Raw genomic sequence first — 20,475 nt, 5'->3', positions numbered from 1 at the left:
CATAGGAACCACCTCGACTGTCAACATGACATGCTCTTGGCGCTCACAACCACTCTTCCTTGTTTCAAATTGCTCATGAGTAAAATGCAAAACCAGAAATTGCACTGTATTGTATGTTTTTTCTGCTAAGCCTAAAGGATTCACGTGTTTTAGTAACTTCAGTCAGTGAAATTTTTTTGTTTTTTTTTTCAAATTTTTGAATATATACATATTTTCATGTTTCCAGAGTGCGTAGTTGAGTTCTACAAATATACGGTAAAATGTGAAATTACAGGACGTTACGACAACTATTTTTTTCTTTTTAAGTAAAAAAAGAAAAACATGAGATGGTGTGTAGGTTGTGATATATATGGTCTGGGGTTGGAGAAGCTATATATGAGGTTAGACCACCCTGACCTGTCACACCTTTTAAAGTGCGCTGTGCACTGAATTATAGAATGTCCTAGACAGCACATAATGCATGCTTGTTAATCCTCGTCTATCAAATGATGCACATTGTATTTCCGTGTTGCTGTCTCCAGGTTACTTTATTCTACTTCGGAATGATTCTTCGGACTGAAGAGGTTAGTGAAAGCTCTATGTATCTCGTTTAGTTGGAAATCTTTCCGTAGGGGAATAACACCGTCAGGATATGGCAAGACTGAAATGAAAGGTACGAGTAAGTCACCAGAGTTCAGGAAGGCCTTATCTGATGCCTGTCGACGGTCATGTGGACAGACAATTAACTTTCTCCGAAGTATCAATCTTTCCTCAGACAACGACACGCAACCGTCTAATTTAAAATCCAGGTGTCTTTTGCATTTTATGGGTCATATTTTGCAGGATATGCAGTACGCAGATATTGACCACATGGACGGCAGGATGGACTTCACCTACGACAAGGTCAACTGGGCTGGTTTACCAGACTACATAAGGGAGGTAAAAAAAACAGGCTTGAGGTTCATCATTATTCTCGACCCCGCCATCAGTGCCGAGGTGAGTGGATTTCTAGATCGTCACGTCTTTCCTTGTCAGTAAATTTTTCCAGTGCGGTATGCCTGTTAATAGCGAAGAAAAATACTCTGCCCGTATTCCCAATGTGACAGGAACAGTATATTCCTTACTTTAGACACGAGATCATAAAGCGTAAGCCAGGCACCGAATTTTGGCAGTCATTAGCAATGTTGCCTGAGTCGTTATTGTGTTCAGTCTTTCTGTCTGTCTGTCTGTCTCTGTCTCTGTCTGTCTGTCTGTCTCTCTGTCACACACACACACACACACACACACACACACACACACACACACACACACACACACATATCTTTCTGTCTTTTGCAGCTGAGTGAGACAGAGTACCCGGTGCACGCCAGAGCCCTGGAGGAAGACGTGTACCATAAAGTGGCCAGAGGGACAAGAGCCAAGTGAAAACTATGGAGCTGGTGACATTATGCTGGGATACGTGAGTTGCACTGGGGTGGGGTGGGGGTGGGGGGGGTGTTGGACTGGGGTGGGAATGGGGTGGGATGAATGGGACTAGACTTTATTTCGGGATGGGTTGAGAGGAATTGGGGCTGCTTTTAGGTGATGAGTGTTTTGAGGTGCGATTTGTGTGCGGTGTGTTTTTTCCCTTGGGATCTGTGTAGCAGGTGTGAACTAGGTTGTGTGAGGTTTGGCTGAGGTTTGTGGCATTGGGGTGGATGTGAAGGACAAATGGGAGTCGAATGAAGCGTGTAAGATTTGGGTCTATTCTCGAGAAGACTGAGAGGGACTGGGGCTAGGTTTAGGATATGTGCGAGGTGAGGGTATTGCAGGGTTGTGTGTGGGGACGTGTTTCGTGAGGATGTGTAGGACTGTGGTGTGTTCTGGTTGGAAATGATAAGTGTGTGGTGCGTGTGTACGTGGCTTAGTGGGATGTGTGGGGCTGGGCTGAAATGTATGGACTTTAGCGTGTGCGGGGGATTTAGATTGGTGTACCGGAATATGTAAAGCTGGATGATTAACTGGGGTAGGAGATTTGGTGATTTTGTCCTGAAATATGGGATATTACAGTGACTATCTGGGAAATGCAGGGATGGGAAAAGTGATCTTTTTAAGTATTTTATTAAGTAATTTTTTCCTCCTTTGTTCACAGTGTGAAAACCTAGGTGTGCTATAGTAGTTTCACACCGCACACTGCTGCTCCACAAAAACCTCAAAAACTGATTACCTTTACAAAGAAATAAAAAAGTATTTCCAATCATGGACCACATGAATATGAGAGGCACAGAATTCATCGCTTTAGCACAGGATCCATCCCATTCTTAATTATATGTATATGCTACACCCCTCCCTACCCATCATTAAACGAGTATAATATGAAAAACGTCTTTATATTGCACACAGTGCCTATAAAGAATCCTCTTCCTTAGCCCAACCCAACTATACAAACACTCATAACCACCAAGCATCCTAAAAATTCAGCCAAACAGCGTCTCACATAAACTATCCATCTCAGAAAGAAATGAATTCTGTAATGGTATCACCAGCGATGTCGACCTAGCCTACTTGTTCGAGTAGAGTAGACTCACGGGTCCGTTCGTGGTCTGTCTCACTGCTTCCATAGTCAACCTGCCTCTGCCGCTCAACCAGGGAAACTATCGGCCCAACTACTGCAGTTAAACAAGCTTTCTCACCCATTTTCTCCTTCTCTGGCGTCATGGCCCTGCCTGCAGCTGATTGGCCCAACGTGTGGTGTGGAGTGTTTGTGATTGGCTGTAGGAAGTGATCTGAGGGTTATTTGTGTTTGGGTTCGTCAGTGTTGAATTCCAGCTGGAAAAGGAAGGAGAAGAGTTTGTGTGGGGTATTTTTTGACATCCTTTGACAACGTATTCCCTGTCGCTTCTTTCTATGGGCTGAGTATATTCATGTTTATTAGTAACCACCTAAGGGACTCGACCTAGTAATGCGTGCCTAAATAGTGTAATATATTTTAAATATTGTGTAGAGGTGTTGGTGTGGTAAAGGTACAGTCGCCAAAGTTTCCAACTGGGCCGGCTAGCCGCGAGAGGTGGGTAACGGGTGCTGGCAACAGTGTATCTGTTTGTTCGTGTGTACATGCTCGACGAAAGGTCGGATCATAAACTCTCGTCTTCCGTAGTGAACCTCAGTCAGAGTTCATCCCAATATTCAGTCGATAATTTTTAGTCGATAGAATTTCTTGAAAGTATTAGATAATGCGAGTATTGAAAACAATAAGGAATATAATATTAACAATAAGTGAAATAATATAAAAGATGGCATATTTACAAATATTACATAACTATCAACGTATTCTTTTTCAGTATTACATGATAAACCCATGGCTAAAAAGTGTCTACTGAATACTGGGGGGACGAACCGTCGTGTGACCGGCCCTTACGGTAGAAAAATAGATGCCGGTGTCTGATCGTTTTGCATTTCGTCAGTCCAGGGCCGGTCTCGATTAAACCTACTGAAATACCATTCTTGATTCCAGACATGATTAGATAAGTCAGGTCATTATTTGTTACAGGATTACCCCTTGGATTGATAATGATTAAAACTAAGTAGGAGAGCTAGGAACTGTAGATGTCGGAGGTAAATGTGTGACCTCACAGATAAGCGACACAACTAATAATCAATTTTCCTTGTAATGTGTAATTCAGTCATTCGTTAGATGAATGGACTATAAAGGTGTGCTGTAATGACCATAGTCATATGAAATGTTGATACGGTGTCATAATCATACCTGACATAATAGTATGCATGAACTCTTTGCCTGTTGAGGTGACAGTATTATAACCTCCTACCTCTTCATGGTGCACCACAGAACACACAAAAACATCTGCCTGAAATTTTACCAACGAGGAATAAGCAACCGTTAACAGTGTCTAAACATAATCTAAATGTTTGGTCAGTGTTATTGATGATGTGAATATGGCAGGTAATCTTACTCGTAACTGGACAGATGTTAAGTAAATGCATTCCTCTTCAACCTATACTGATAATGGTATCAAGTGATAACCCTATGAAATGGAATTACTGATATAAAAAGGAGAGTGAGAGAAATGGTTGGAGCGACTACAGTATATAGTTCATTTATATGTTATCGTAACAATGTAAAAACAACATAGAAAATTAAATGTTTAGTACTGTTTCGAATGCAAATATTTAGTAGAATGCTACTGGATCTCAAAAACTAGTTCGGCAATTATTATCACTGGCGGTGTGAATAACGTACCCCCCCCCCCCTCCGCACGTCCGGCGCCTCCCCTAGCCTTTACTATGCCAAGCTCCCCCCTTAAGCAACTCTCCCACCTGCTCGACAAGTTGCAGGAAACCGGTCGCCACAGGTTGCACGGACCAAGGTCAAATTAGTATAATAGGTGTTATTGTATTATATATAATAGTATATATTTATATCGTAATATTATATATATTATCTTATTATAAAACTCATATAGTCATATTCATTTGGCCTTGGTCAGCACCTGTGGCACACAACAATTTCTCGTGCAACCAGTTTCATGCAACAGACTGAACCGACGGGAGAGCCGCAAAACCCCTGAGACAATTTTCTCCCCACCGAACTCTGTACCAAGGCATTTATGGGATAAACTCTGACTCTGACGGAGGTTCACTATGAACGAAGAGAGCTGATAATCCAAACTTTCGTCAAGCACGTACACACGAACAAACAGATACACTGTTGCCAGCACCGGTTACCCACCTCTCGCAGCTAGGTGGCCCAGGTGGAAAGTTTGGCGACTGTACATATATTTGTATCACATAAATGGATGAGGTATGATTACTGGTTTAAATGTAACTTATTGTTATTTAAGTTTATTTCTTGATTAACTACGTGTATCTTGCATTTGTAAATACTGAGCAATTGGTTAAGTACTAAATTTATTTACATTTATCAGTTAACTATTATTGGATTGTTCATTTAGCATTAAAGTCCTGTGACGGATCTGATTGTTTGGTTTCCTTCCCATTTTATTGCTGGTGTTTCTTTCCCCTTTATTATGGATACCTCTTGCGGTACGCATATTATGAACAATTTGAGTACTCCGTTTGGTGTCCATACTTATCACGCCCGCTACGTGGATTACCTTGTAACGTTGCTAGGCAGTTGTAGCGATCATGACAATTCACATAGCCGGACTACAATGTGCCCATCATTATTCTCAGTTTCAACTCTAACATGCAGACCCTCACATCACTGCATCGCAACACATTCATCCCATGCTCATCACTGATACCACAGAAAAGCCATCGGCAAATACCCCATCAAAAGGTAACTGGAAGCACTCGGCGAAAGTAATTAGATTCCGGCAGTCCATCCAGTCAAGTCCAGAAGAAACCGTGGTGACAAGGACAAGAAAAGACCAAACTGGTACACCACGCAAACACTGCTCCACCACACCTTCTACCACACCATGCCCACTGATTCACCTCACCTGCTGTCATATCAAACACAGACTGCCACATTATACACAGACTGTCGCACCACACACAATCCCATCACACCCACTGCCACAGCAATATACTGCCAAACCACACATACTACACCATAAAAACGCACTGCCACACACACACACACACACACACACACACACACACACACACACACACACACCTCTTATCCTCTTATCTCTCACCCATCTCCCTCAATAAAATAGACTCTACATAGTTTCTTATTCCTCTTGCTTCCCTCATTCATTTCCCATCTAATAATTCTGAAGCATGCAATACAGACTTCTTGGGTCATGCATCCACCATCTTCCTATTACTCAAAAATTGCATGTTACTCTCAACATTTTATTATTTAGCTGCTTCTTCCATCGTCATATCATTCATACCGATGCTGCATTGCTGTCCGCGATTCTTCTGTATTTACCCATCTATGAAACCGTTCAAAGTCCAAAATATCAAGTTCACCCACTTCCATCTAAGCCTCTTTTCATTAATCTCCCTCTCCACCTCTTGCTTGTGCTTACAACTCAGACTTCATAGGGTAACCGCACAATACGTATTATTTTCTTCTCATTCAAGCTCCTGTCCTCTCCCTTAACGACCCAAATTACTGTCTATGTTCCTTATTTATCTAACTCTTGTCCTATCCCTCAACCATCCAAGCTGTCATTCTTTACCTTGACTTTCCAGCTCCATAATTTTTCTTTCATTATGCACTTCACATCCTCTGCCTTAGTTATCCAAGGCCTCTCGTTCCAACTCCATATTTTCTCTCATTATCCACTTCACATCCTCCACCTCAGTTATCCACGACCTCTCATTCCAACTCCGTTTTCTCTTTCATTATCCACTTCACATCCTCTACCTCAGTTATCAAAGACCTCTCATTCCACCATTTGTTGATGCTCCTGTCAGTTTCCTCAGTCATCTAACTTCCATCACACGTTCTTCTTTACCCAACGCTGCTGCTTTCCCCAACCTCCCTTCTCCAATTACCCTCCCTCCTACATCCTCCCACCAAGCCTTCGTTTCCCCCCATGCCATCCCATTTTACACACCACCCATTCACTGTTCCTCATTCGCTTCCACCTCTCCATCCACACCCACCTTCATTCACTTCTTGCAGCGTTCACTTTATCTTCACATTTTCCACCTCATTTACTGACAAATTATACGCCACATTTACCCTCGTTACTTACGCATCCTTCCTCAACTCTCTTACACCTGACCCATTAGTCTTCATTTTCTTCCACTCCTCAAGTATAAACACACACACACACACACACACACACACACACACACGTTTTCTTTCAGCATCATTGCCATATTTCATTTACACTGTACCTCATTACCACCGTCTTCCGTTTCCTCTCCCTTCCTTCATTCCCTATAACACTCATCCCAACCCCCTCATTTGCTAAAAAAGACCGTCTTCCCCACAGTCCAAGCAATATACAGTCGTCTCACGCTTAGTTCAAATTTTGGAGCAGTCCGCGCATGACGTCACGGGATCCCGCAGCCGTCAGTTGGCTCGGGGCGGCGATAGGGAGCAGATATGTCTCCCGTTAGGCTCATCTCACTCGTGCGGGAAGTTTAGACGTGCGGCATTTGAAAACGTGCCAGTTTAAATATGGAATAATTTCCGAAGCTAAAGAGGTGAAAATTGGATTCAAAAGTTTACCTTTATCAAAGAAAATTAAAGATTATAAAGTTTTATAAGACAATCAGTGACGTTTGAAGAATATTATCCAACCACTATGTACAGTACACATACGTCCGCATGTTGTGCTATAATACATGCCTGAATTTACTTCAGTTGTCATTCATTGTTTTATTAAGCTTTATGATCAAGTTAGTTTTCTTTGATAATGGTAAACTTTTAAAGCTTACTTTGACCTCTTTAGTTTTGGAAATTATTCCATATTTCAACTGGCTGCTTACACTGCAAGCAGTTTACAAATATAAATATATGTGTTAAAATAAGAAGAGCTGTAGATTTACCAGCTCCTCAGTGTTGCATAAACCAATGAGCAGTCTTAATTCAAACGTTTCTTGGCTCTAGCCGGCAGAGCTGAGTGAACAAGGTATACTTGTCACACTTGAGTTGTCCCTTTACTTCTCGTATTTTTATGGAAGGCCATGTGACGTCATCCTCATGACCTCATCCTCCTGCGCGTGAGACAACTGAATATTACTTAGACTGTGGTCTTTCCCATAGCTTCCATCCCAATTTCCTCATACAACCTTAGTCTGTCTCCACTTTCCGTTGATTCATAACTTTTTCCACTTCCCAATAGCCCCCAGCTTCCCTCCCCCATTTGCCTATAGCCACATTTCCCCCCCACCACTCATCCATAACCCCAACTCCATTCCTCTATTTCCCCGCAACCCCCCTTTGCTCCTCACCTACTGCCCCATAACCTCATCTACACTCCCCCATATGCGATATCACCTTCCCTAAACGCCGAACCCTACCCACTCCATTCACCCTAACTTCCATTTTTCCTTCATTATTTATCTTTAACTTTCATCTTCACTCCTTTTTTACCCTCAATTCTCACCTCCATACTCACTTTACATATAGGGCCTCTACTCATACCCCATCCCCCTTATCCTCACTCCTTCAATTTCCTAAGTCCACCCTTCACCCTGTCTTCACTCCCTCCACCACAGTCACCACTCCTTCATCCCCATCCACATAATTCATCCAACACACACTACTCACACTCCCGCAACTATAGGCTTTCTATTTTATGAAGGCGGTTTGAGTAGGGCTTCCTAAGACCTCACACTACTAGTTTCGTTGCCACATCGCCGCCACACGCGTGCTTCTCTCTCTCTCTCTCTCTCTCTCTCTCTCTCTCATATTTATATTTGTTAACTACTTCTGTTTTTATTTTATTTTTTTTTCTCGTTTTGAATTTTGATGGGCAAGCTTCCATGGTGGGAGACTGACCGAGTATGAGCTGCACACACAAGCCTATCTCTCATGTCACTCCACTTGACAACGTTGCAAAATCATCACTGACAAGCCTTACCGGATTTATACTCTACTATAGTTTTTTTTTAATTACATCTATACGGAGTATATAAAATTCATTTATAAGTAGTTACTAGAGAGAGAGAGAGAGAGGTGGGCAGGCGTAATTACATGTGTGTGGCGTCAGTGATGTGGCAACAGAGCTAGTGGTGTGAGGTCTTAGGCTGCCCCACCCAAACTGCCTTCATAAAATAGAACGACTATAACCGTCCTCACTACCTCTACCACCTTCCTGACTCCTATCTATACACTCTCCACCACACCCACTTCTCACTCTATTTCACCTAATCCCCACTCCCTCATAATGCCATCTCTGCTTCCCACTCCTCCATAATCACCATCATCAGTTCCCCACTCACCAGTAAGACTCCAAAATTGCTCTCCAGTCCTCATATTTCACCTCGCCTCAACTCCTCACAATTCATAATTTCATCCTCACTTTCCCACTCAGTTAAACCACAACCCCATTCATAATTCCCTTCCCCATTTACCCACAATATCCACTCCCCCAAATCCTCGTTCACACATAATTCCTACTCCCCGTAATCCCTAGTGCCTGTCTCCCCAGGTGTGGCCAGACAACCGTACTGCTTTCCCCGACTTCTTCCCCAACTCGACCCATGATTGGCGGAGCGACGAGATACACTTGCTTTACAACGACATTGAGTTTGATGGACTGTGGATTGTGAGTATACTATAGGTTCATTTGGTGTGTGTGTGTGTGTTGCAGGAATAGGCTTGCACGCACCTGTTATACACGTTCCAGTCGTGTTTTACGGGCCTTGAAGGGCAGTTGATGCACAGGGCTGAGGGACTCCACTTCCTGTCACAGGAGAGGTAACCCGCTCCCACCCAGTGCTTCACACACACGGGTGAAGCTGCGGAAGACTTTTGGGAGACACTGCAAAGTCATACACATGTATGTCCTTGGGTGAAAATTGAATATGGAGTATTAAAGAGGCTGTGTTTGTGATCGTAATTCTTACGTCATCCAGGAGTACTTGACCTGTGTGTATTGAGAACAGATACCTGGACACTCTTCTGCACTTTTCTTAATTCACCTCCATCCCCCCGTAGGAATAAACACTGATCAGGATCCGATCACTGGCTATGATGATGATGATGATAGAAGCTAGTCATGGTGTTTTGTTGTCCAGTAAAATAGTTGTGATTGTCTATTATGACTGTGACATAACCACAGTAATTATTCCCTCTCTTCTCTCTTCCACAGATAATGAACAAATATCGTAATCATGCTAGGAACTTTCATCTTGATTAATGTGACTATTACGTTAACAATGCCATGTATGATACAGCCACAAATTTCGGAGGCTTGAATAATGAGTGTGTGGATATGTGGTCCGTTTCATTAAGCGCTTTGTTTTTAAACTCGTCTACCTTTATTTTTTCTACCTCTAAATTTCTTCCATCCCAAAGAAAAAGAGGGAAATTGGGTGACGGTGATTATGATGATTCTCGTATACAGAGAGGTCTCCCAAATTGCGGGAATATGATCGACAAAATGCACGCATATTGGAAATTTCGCATATTAGAAACCACTGAATCAATGGAAATAAATGTAAATGGTCGATACCTTTCTCTATCTTTGTCATTTACAGTACTTTTACTTCCACATTACTGACCATCATTTTAAGAAAGACTTTTGCTCAAAGAAAGATAACAGAACTGTGAATGTAGTGAGTTAGGTAGCGCTCCATTTGTGTAGGTGTGGGATTAGTAACGTTACTACGCCCGTCCGCTTGCTGGCCTCCAAAAGTCTTGACGGCTCGTAAAATCTGCTCGTTGTTCTTGAGAATGTTCCTCACTGTCGATTCACCTAAGCCAAGTTCTCGCACATTGTCTGAGTTCCTTTTACCTTGCTTATTCAACTCTATAACCTTCATTTGCAGCTCCAAAGTGATCCTCTTATTCTTGGAATGGAGCAATGGGGCCGTGATGTAACAGGTGAGGAAGAGTGGGTCTTGTACAATGCTAAAAACATCACAATATATATGCCAGCGTGGCACGGCCAGACTGAGAGTCTTGACCTGAGAGATGCCATCAGGGAGGGAAAGGACGGGAAACCGATCATCCATCCGATGGTGGCTTCGGATACTGTCATTTCGAGTAAGAACACCGTTTTTCTCTTGCTTTCAGACGATGGATTCGCAATTTAGAATCGCATTTCGCATACTAAAAAACTAAAATTTTTATTTTTTTCCTGAGTCTAGTTCGCATACTGTATTAGGTGTTTCACATATTGAGATCCAGCAAATTGGGAGACCACACTGTGTCTGTAATTCCCTCTCCTTTTCCTATTTCTGGTTCCTCTCGTCCCGTGGAACTGAGGGATATTACATGATGATGATTAAGATGATGATGATGATATAATTTTCTCTTGTTTTTCTGGCTTCCCCTTCCTGCATCTGGGTCCCTTCTCCCAGTAGACGTGTTGCTGGTTTTGGGTAAACAACATGGCTAGTTCACTCTTCCACGTACTTAGAAGTTTACGGTATAAGTATCTTTTATTTAATTTATCATTTGCGCTGATCAAGATGTGATAACTTTAATTCTTTGCGGCTGGAGGGCAGCAGCCGCCATGTTGGCGATGACGTCAGTATTCATACTGCAGACCACGCTCCAATCCATCACACAATACTTTACCAGTAACAGCGACAATAGTTTTACCTACATGGCCACCGTAGATCCAGACGACCCCCTTCAGGTATGTTGTGAAGGAATACTTTTCACGGTATAAGTGGGTGGTACCTGTCAAGTAAATAAATCGTGGTGAAATCGACTAGAAGTAGCTTACAGCTACACCATTCCCAAGCGGTGCTAGTGCCTCAGGAGGTGGGAAGTGTTTAATGTATGGCGTACAGTCATATGAGTTTATAATGGAATTATGCTCATGAATATTTAATATTTGACCTCTTCATTATTAGTTTTCTGAAAGAACAGTTTCAGTGAGTGACTCCGAACTTGATTGTAAAGTACCTTCAGAGGAGTGCGACGAAATACAGAATCGGCGGTCATTTACCGAATCGACACCGAATCGGCACTGTTAATTGGTAAGTGTTATAGATTTTATCACCATATAGGTTCATACTCACCTGATTATCTGAAATCAGGTCAAATTTTTGTGTTTAATTTTACTTTAAAAAAAATCCGGATTCACAGCAAAAACGCGCTAAAATTAGCGGAGGTGTTTCTCCATTAGCTCAACAACTTGCCTTGGCAGACTTCTACGTTGTATAAATATTAATTTTTAACATACAAATGCATTTATTTGCACTTTAAATCAGTATTTGTGCAAAATATTAGTCTGTCAAGGCGTGTTGGCGATCGAAAGTAGAAATACCCGCTAACTTTTGCACGTTTTCGCTCAATCTATCTATCTATTGCCAGACGCCTCAATCCCGTTCGGAGTGGCAACAAACAAATCGCCTCTACGTCGCCCTGTTCCCCTCCATTTCACTGCCTCGCTCCCAACTCACACCCCTCTCTCTCATATACTGTACTCCTCTCCACCCCATCCCTCCATCTCATCCTCGGCCTCCTCCTCCCTCTTCCTCCCTCCACCTCACTCACATACACTCTTCGTCAGTCTTTCGCCCTCCATCCTCTCCACATGGCCAAACCACCTCAGTGTATTCCTCATAACGCTTCCTATCACATCCACATCCACACCACAACGCTCCTTTATATTCTCATTTGTCAGCCTGTCTCTCCATGTGACTCCACAGGTTCCTCTTAAACAACTCATTTCCACTGCTCCCACTCTTGACTTGTGTCCTTCCAGCATCGTCCAAGCTTCACTTCCATACGTTAGAGTTGGTATCACAATACTGTCATGTAGTAACTTTTCACTTCCATGGTCACTTCCCTGTTTCTTATCACTGCTTTCAAGGAACCAGCAACCTTTCTTCCCTGCTGTACCCTTTCAAGCACTTCACCCTCCAAACCTCCATCCTTACTCATCACACTACCCAAGTACTTAAACGTACTCACATTTTCCAATTCCTCACCATCCAACCTCGCTGTATATTCACTGACTTCACCCCTCTCAAAGACCATCACTTTACTCTTCCCTACATTCACCTTTAGATTCCGTTTCTTACACACTCTCCCAAATTCATCCACCAAGCCTTGCAGCTCTCCTTCGTCTTCACTCAACAACACAGTATCATCTGCAAACAACAGTACAGGGAGTTTCCAAACACTACCCTCTCTCACCAGGGCCACTCCGACATCTTACTATCCTACCTTGTACCTCTTTTATTACCCCATCCATGTACAGATTGAACAACCATGGAGACATGACACATCCCTGTTTCAACCCAACCTTCAAAGAGAAAAATTCACTCGGTTCACCATCCACACGCACTGCAGCCTTAACATCATCATACATACTCTTCACAGCATTCAACAACTTCCCATCTACTCCATATATTCTTAATACTTTCCACAATCCTCGCTCTGAATCCTAATATTCTATTAATAGTTAAATTAAGCACAGTTTTTTGACCGAATTTCAGATAATTAATTGTATATGAATGTATATAGTTAAGAAAATAATATTTCCACAACAATAAAGACTGCATTCCAGCACTGGGAACTTCCGACGAGCAAGCAGCCACCACTGATTTCGTTTATTGTTAGTGGTTGGTACACAGAGGAATAATTTCCCTTGTGTGATTTTGTTAGTGCACTTACACATTGAAACGAAACACTAGCAATTATTTCTCTTGTCACTGGGAATTCTTCGAGGTCAGAAATAAACACAGTGTATGCAGGCTACACTTAACAAAGTAGACTATGCTGCCTCAGTGTGAGTAATGACGTCACGACCAATCAGAGGCCGTTTCAGAGTCACGTGATTTTTCACCTATCTATCTATCTATCGCCAGACGCCATAATACCGTAAGGGGTGGCCATTTGACTTTGAGTTATTGGTTTTATGGGGAGGGGCACTAACCCTCCACCAATCCACTTGTTGACACGTAGGGAGCACGTATGGGTTGGTTATATGGTTTCCACCCAGCGTTTTAAATGGTTTCTTGGCTTACAGGAAACCATTTGGCTTGTCACTCAATGTAAAGCCACCTGTAAAGGAAAGAAGAGCAATACGAAGTGACAGGAAAGATGGGAGATATAGGAAGAGAGGAGGGCAGGCACAGAAAAAGAATAATAAAGAACAAAGAAGAAATAGGCAGCACTACATCAAGTGAGTGGATGATGGTCGCCACCACCTACCACCATTTTTCACCTACTTTATTATTTTTTTATGTATCTGCACAGTTTTGGGGGAAGTAATGGTTGACATAGTTAATTTCTGCGTATTTTTTACCCATACAAGTATCTTACTTCAAAAACATTTTGACCGGAAACTCGTCTATTGGCTGTAATAGAGGAAAACTAGGTTGGGATGATTCTCTCTCTCTCTCTCTCTCTCTCTCTCTCTCTCAGTTACAGGGTATCTTCTGTGTTGTGGGGACGTCTCAGTCTGCTGATATGAGCGTGGATGTGGTGGTGGGAGTCAGAAGTGATGAATGATGCAGGATGGACACTGATAACATTGACTGCGCCGCCCCTGCAACACACCAAAAATCGATCAGCGAAATGGAAGAGGGGCGTTCTTTGTGGATCACCCTGTATTTTTCCTATAACTGGTGACATAATTGAAAAGTTATTGAGCTGGTTATAGAGTATCGTATTTCAAAGCTTCTCGTCTTGTTTTCAAAACTTTAATTTCTGACTGTGCAATGAATGATACGAGTATTTGTTGTCTGTTCTAGTTTAATTATCGTAACTACACTCTCCCTCACAAAATAATTTAGATTACGGTCACAATGTGTGTGTATGTGCGTGTGTGTGTGTATCAGAAAGTCAGCACACACACACACACACACACACACACACACACACACTAGTTCCCTGGAAACATACGCCGCAAAAGCACACAATCAAAGAATCCGTGTTACACCACACACTTCTACGTATAACACTCTCCATACTGACACATCACGCACCCTAGCACATCATACACAGCTGGTCATGATGCACCCACACCACACACTGCCACGTCTCGTACTCAACTCACGCTCACTCCTCCCATTTGCACAGACACAATTAAGTGTCTGTCATTCACCCAGTCCTTTTTTTTTTTTTTTTTTTTTTTAAGAGGTTAAAGGTCAGGAGCTAAGCTACTCAGTCCACCATTTAGGGCGAGAGTGATCAGCTTCGCTTGCCCTGAGTGGCATTATGTATGCAGGAAACTCCAACCACCCTTGGCTGGAAACCCTTACTGCCCCTATTCGGTCGGAGCGCTTTAACCCAGTAGATCATCCATTTGGTTACCACTCAGCGTAGTAAATTGGTTCTGGATTACAGGAAACAGTTTAGCTTGTCACTCTGTGTAGAATCATCAGAGGGTTGCACTACATTATTAACACCATCACAAAACCTATTGCCATTGTTTTTACTTCCCGTAACTATCCTTTCGGCGCTGGAGAGGGACGCCTTAACTTCGTTGCCAGAGCCGCATGGTTATACAGTACTGTATAAACATCCCTCAGCTTCCTCCCTATGCCCCGAAAGGTGGGTGGTGGATTGAAGGAGAAAGCCAGCTTCAGCCTGTAGTCCACCTGTCTCACGGTCAAATAAGGCGGGGGCAACAACAATAATAACAACATAAACAACAATTAAATCGTTCCCTTGTTGATTGAGATTGCAGGTACCGCACAGTACTATTTTCTTTTATCATGACATAACAGTTGTAACAAATCTCCAGTACAACTATGACACAGCTCTTCAAAATACCTACCCATCATCATCACCATCATCATCACCACCACCACCATCATCAATATATATATATATATATATTTTGAAATAACAACAGAGGAAGGAAAAACGAATTAAAAAAAAAAAAAAAATCCATTCACCAGATTACTGGTGTCTTCTGTTCATAAAATATCTGTAACAGTTAGACTTGAACAGCTTTGGGTTAAAATTTGGAGGGAAACAACTCTGGGGAAGCGAGTTCCAGAGAGATGCAGTTCGGGGAATGAAAGAATTCTGATAGGCAGAAGTTCTGCAATATGGTTGAGTGACATTCCAGTCATGAGTGCTACCAGATGCCCGTGTAGCACGAGGGAAGGCATGGAGAGGTGGCACCATGGACGCAACTTCGTCTGAGCATTTGCCAAAACAATATCTGTAAAATAATGCAAGGGGGGGCAACATTCCTTCTTACTTGCAGGGGAGGTAGTTTATTTGTAATGGTAGGGTTGTTAATGATTCTAACAGCTTTGTTCTGAATTTTGTCTAGTTGTTTTAATGTAACTTCTCCACAACCATTCCACAAGGGTGAGCAATATTCAAACTGAGAGCGCACATGACATATATGTTATAGCCAACTGCTCATCAGCGAAGAAGTTACGGAATCTGTACAATAATCCAAGTTTCTTTGAGGTGGTTTTAGCAAGTGATCTGACATGAGAGGTCCAGCTGAGGGCATTGTTAAGTGAGACGCCAAGAATTTCAATACTTTTGGAGATGGGAATATTAGTAGCACTGAAGGTAATGTACGAATCTAGCAATATCTGTCTATTAGTAAACTGTATATATTTAGTTTTACTAGCATTAAAGGAGACGAGGTTGTTTTGTCCCCATTCACTGATCGTAGATAGATCTTGATTTATGGAGATGGCTGTACTGAGTTGAGAGGTAGAGGTATTGGACTTTGTAAATGGATGTCTGAGTGTGAATGAACTATGTAGCGTTAAGTCATCTGCATATGAGTGAATGGGATTGTGGGTGACAGATAAGAGATCATTAATATTAACCAGGAATAGGGTTGGCGCCAGAACTGATCTCTGTGGCACTCCGGCGTTAATTGAGTGGAAATTGGAATATACATCATCTACTTTTACTCTTATTTTCCTGTCACTAAGATATGAAGATATCAAAGGAACAGAAGATGTTAGTCCATAGCAAGGGAATTTGGACAGCAGGGAATGGTGCCATACTCTGTCGAAAGCATTAGAAATATCAAGAGCTACTGCATGAGTTTCTCCATGTAGATCAATTGATTGATGGATGGTATAAGTTAGGATATTGAGTATATCAATGGTGGATCTTTCGTGGCGAAAACCATATTGTCTATCACTAATTAAGTTGTTGGGTTCAAGATGTTTAATAATGTGCTTATTAATTAAAGTTTCTGTCATAACTGGGATGGTTATATTTTGTTCTAACCCCAGAAAGTTGTATGTATCCCACAAAAGCTGGTTTGGCGAAACTGACAAATATTATTTACCTTAACCCTTAATCCTTTCACTTTAATTACATTATTTTAGCTTATTCTTGCTATCTCAAGGCAACTTTGTTCAGTTTAGGAGAGATTTCTCTAACTGTAAGGGTTAGATAGCCTAGTAACCCTTTCACGACAAGTTATCCTTTCTAAGTTAAGTAAAAATTGTCTGCTGGTGGGAAGAATGAATAAAAAGAAAGGCACCGGATCCAGTTTATTAAAACATCTAGTCTAAAAGTGAAGCAGCCAAGACAGTGTTCATACGAAGAAGTATCAAGAACAACGCCGTTATATTTCAACTGACTTCAGATAATTTAAGGAATCCCTTCCCCCACGCTTCCGCTGCCAGCGGGTCAAAGTTCTCCTCTTTAAGGTTGTAGTTCAAGGTCCATATAAACTTGGTACAGTGTAACTATCCAAACCACCCACACTCCGGCACCACATGTCCCACCCACCCTCCTTCTTGCCCTTGTTGCTGTCTGACTGCCCTCCAGCAGCCTGTTTAGAAACCATAACTACCTGACTGTCACGGGGTTTTTAAGTGTATGCAATATTAAAGAATATTATTCAATAATACTTAAGAGCAGGACAATGAACTGTCTTGTGAAAATCAAGCAATGATTACTTTATGCCGGCTTACTTCGCCGATTTTCTAAGGACGAGAATTTATAAACTTTCTCAACAGTACACAGCAGAGACTAATTATTCACATGTGTTGTTTATTAGTACTGTTGGCCTCTGGAGAAAGTGACTCCACCCCTGACAATCAATAACTAATGCTATTAATGATAAACAAGTTCTTCCTGATGCAATTAACTCCTAGATGGCACAACGGATTTGAGTTAATACAAAAGGACTGGCCTAAGTACCAGTTATGAATAATACAAATCGTTTATGCAAGCTAGGAGCTGCAACTTGAATAAGCTTATGGAGAAATAAAACACGAGTTTACATTACATTAAGCTCAAGAAAAAAAACTTAAATTTATTGATTACAAAGAAATAAATTTACGTTACATTTCAAAATGAATTCAAAATAAGGAGATCGCACTCACTCGCTCACTCAAAAGCTAACTCTTAAACCTAGGAAAAAACGAAAAGAAATACTGGTCAGAAAAGTGGACTAAGCGGATGACTGGGCGTTGTTACTGTGGAAGAACACTGCACGTGCTGAGCCTCTCGCCAATCACGCTAGGTGGGAATACGGCAGCGGCGGGAACTAGGCGTCATTGCTGAGGAAGGACACTGCCACACACACTACCTGTTTCCACAGCGTGCAAATCTTGACTGACTTCAAATCGTGAGAGAGAGGCAAGTGTCGAGCCACAATTGCTAATGGCTAGAATGAGCGAAACACACCCATAACAAAGTACTCGGCAGAGGTGCAAAAGTCGCGCACAAAGACGATCATTTATGACACAGTGAAAAATTGTTCTGAAAACACTCCCGATTGGGTGAATACGTGGCGGTTAAACTGAGCGATAAATACTGGGATTCCATTAGAATTCACGGTTTCCTACCAAAGTTAATGTCACGAGTTTATTCAAAAATACTTAATCGCGCCGACTCGTGACATTACGCCCCATCAAAAATGAAATTTTTTTTTTTCAGGAAAAAAAAAAAATTCAATATCATACATATAAATCCTAACTCAGTCACACAAGATTCACACTGTGGTGTGTGTGTGCTATCCTGCTACAGGAGAAGGTCACAGTTGCCAGTGAGTGAAAAAAAAAACTCATATTTACGTTAATAGAAGCAAGCTTGAGGGAAAAACTCCGTGACGACGATGAAAAATCCTGTACTCAGGTCAAACTGAGCGAAAAGTTCGCTACATGTACATTAACAACTAATTATTATGTAGCGTAATGTATGTAATACACAGTGTAGGCGTGACAGTTGTGGTGTAACTGTACCTATGTGTAAAATTACATAATCCAAATCAATAATAAATGATGACGATGAGGCAGAAGAGAAGAGGCGGCAGCATGCGTCAGGGACGATCAGCTGTTCTGCACGGCAATGCTGCACCCGCCAGCTGCACCTGCAAAAGGAATCAAGATGGAGCATCAAAAGTGTAATTTCTCTCTCTCTGCCTAGCAATCAGTACTTATGTCATTATTAACCAGGAAACATAGTCTTAGGATTCACAAATCTCTCGGGACCCTTATAGTTTACTGGTTAACGCTTATTAACTAGGAGATGTGCCAGTTCTTGAATTGCTCAAATCTCGTAGAACGGGCAGTTAACCTAAGATTATTAACCAGGAAACGTGCCAGTTCTTGAATTGCTCAAATCTCTTAGGACGGGCAGTTTACTGGTTAACCTAAATCTACACTTAAGATTAATGACAGGAAGCTGAGAATCGCCACGTAATCTCAGGCAGGTCACGTTTTAACACCCACCGTGGGTGTGAACACTCGTGTGGATATTGTGCATTCTCCAGGAATCCTCAGAGAGGCCCACAGCTCGAGACGTTCCACAAGGTAATTCATACACAGCCTCTGACTGTCTCTGCAGGGTTCTCAAACTTCCCCCTTGAACTTATGGTATACTTGTATATACAAGTCCTGGATGTAACGTGTCCTGTGGGGCCAACGGGTGAGACGTCAGGTCTACACTTTTAATTGGGAACCAGGCTGGTCCTTGGAATACTCAGATATCTGAGAACGCCTATCTTACGGAACCCAGCATACAACAGTTGCCCGTGTTAGTCAGCAGTTAGCAGGCGGGACATCAGGTCTGCACCTACTTCACCACTGCCCTGTCTCTCAAATGACTCAGAGATTATGGGTGTGGTTTGCACCAGCACAGGAAGGACATGTCCCTGATTTGTGGTACGTGGACACACATTGCAGGAACACACAAAACTATCTATTTCTCGTCCCATCCCTGGCCAGAAAAAGTCAGCTCGGATATGGCCCTGGGTCTTCCTTTTGTCCAGGTGACCTCCTGAGGCTGAACAATGACCCCATTCTAACCCTGCTTGGCTGTACTTGGCGGGAATGACAAACTGCAGTCGAACCTCGCCCTGGGGCCGTGACTCACAGTACAGCCATTCTTGTTTGCGAAGGAACTTGGCTTGACCTCCCCATGAATACTTTATCACTCTACCCTTTTGTTTCTTTCGCACGGCAGCAAGTGTTGGGTCAGAATGTTGTTCTTGAACAACAACTTGGCTACACATCAGATCTTGTGGCGATGCAATGGTCACCGGGGTGACACAGTTTGGAGCCTCAGCAATGGCTCGTGTTACTGCAGCCGAAGTCTGAGTAGCGTCATCTTCAGTGCAACTATACTTGGCACCAGGAATATTGCCTATGATTAGGTCAAATAAAGGTTCTGGCATGACAACTGCGACTGTCGTACCAGTGTAAAATGGAGATGCCACCTGGATATGTGCCTCAGGGAACAATCTCGCTGATCCATCAATAAGGTTAGCTTGGCTCTGTCGACCTGTGTACTCCTCAGGCCGAACTAGACTCTGCCTGACAGTGCAATCTGAGGAACCATTGTCTCTCAGGAACTTCACAGGAATGCCTCCCACAAACCCTGGCTGAACAAGGAAGGCACTGTCACCTGTGGGAGGGCCTGTGGAGGAAGCAGCTAGCCACTGATTAGGCTGCTGAATAAATGATGTGGCAAACATGGTGCCCTGAGAACTT

The 20,475-nt window shown here is 42.5% G+C and overlaps 1 pseudogene; it reads left to right on the top strand.

Annotated features, from left to right (window-relative positions):
- Positions 1–542: 542 nt before the first annotated feature.
- LOC145401986 (maltase-glucoamylase-like) overlaps positions 543–20,475 on the top strand; it is a 426,725-nt pseudogene continuing 406,792 nt past the window's right edge.

Source organism: Coenobita brevimanus, chromosome 57 (assembly GCF_032717465.1).
Source record: "Coenobita brevimanus isolate Jiangsu-jjx chromosome 57, ASM3271746v2, whole genome shotgun sequence".
In the NCBI taxonomy this organism is placed as follows: domain Eukaryota; kingdom Metazoa; phylum Arthropoda; class Malacostraca; order Decapoda; family Coenobitidae; genus Coenobita; species Coenobita brevimanus.
This window is presented reverse-complemented; position numbering and strand designations above follow the sequence as displayed.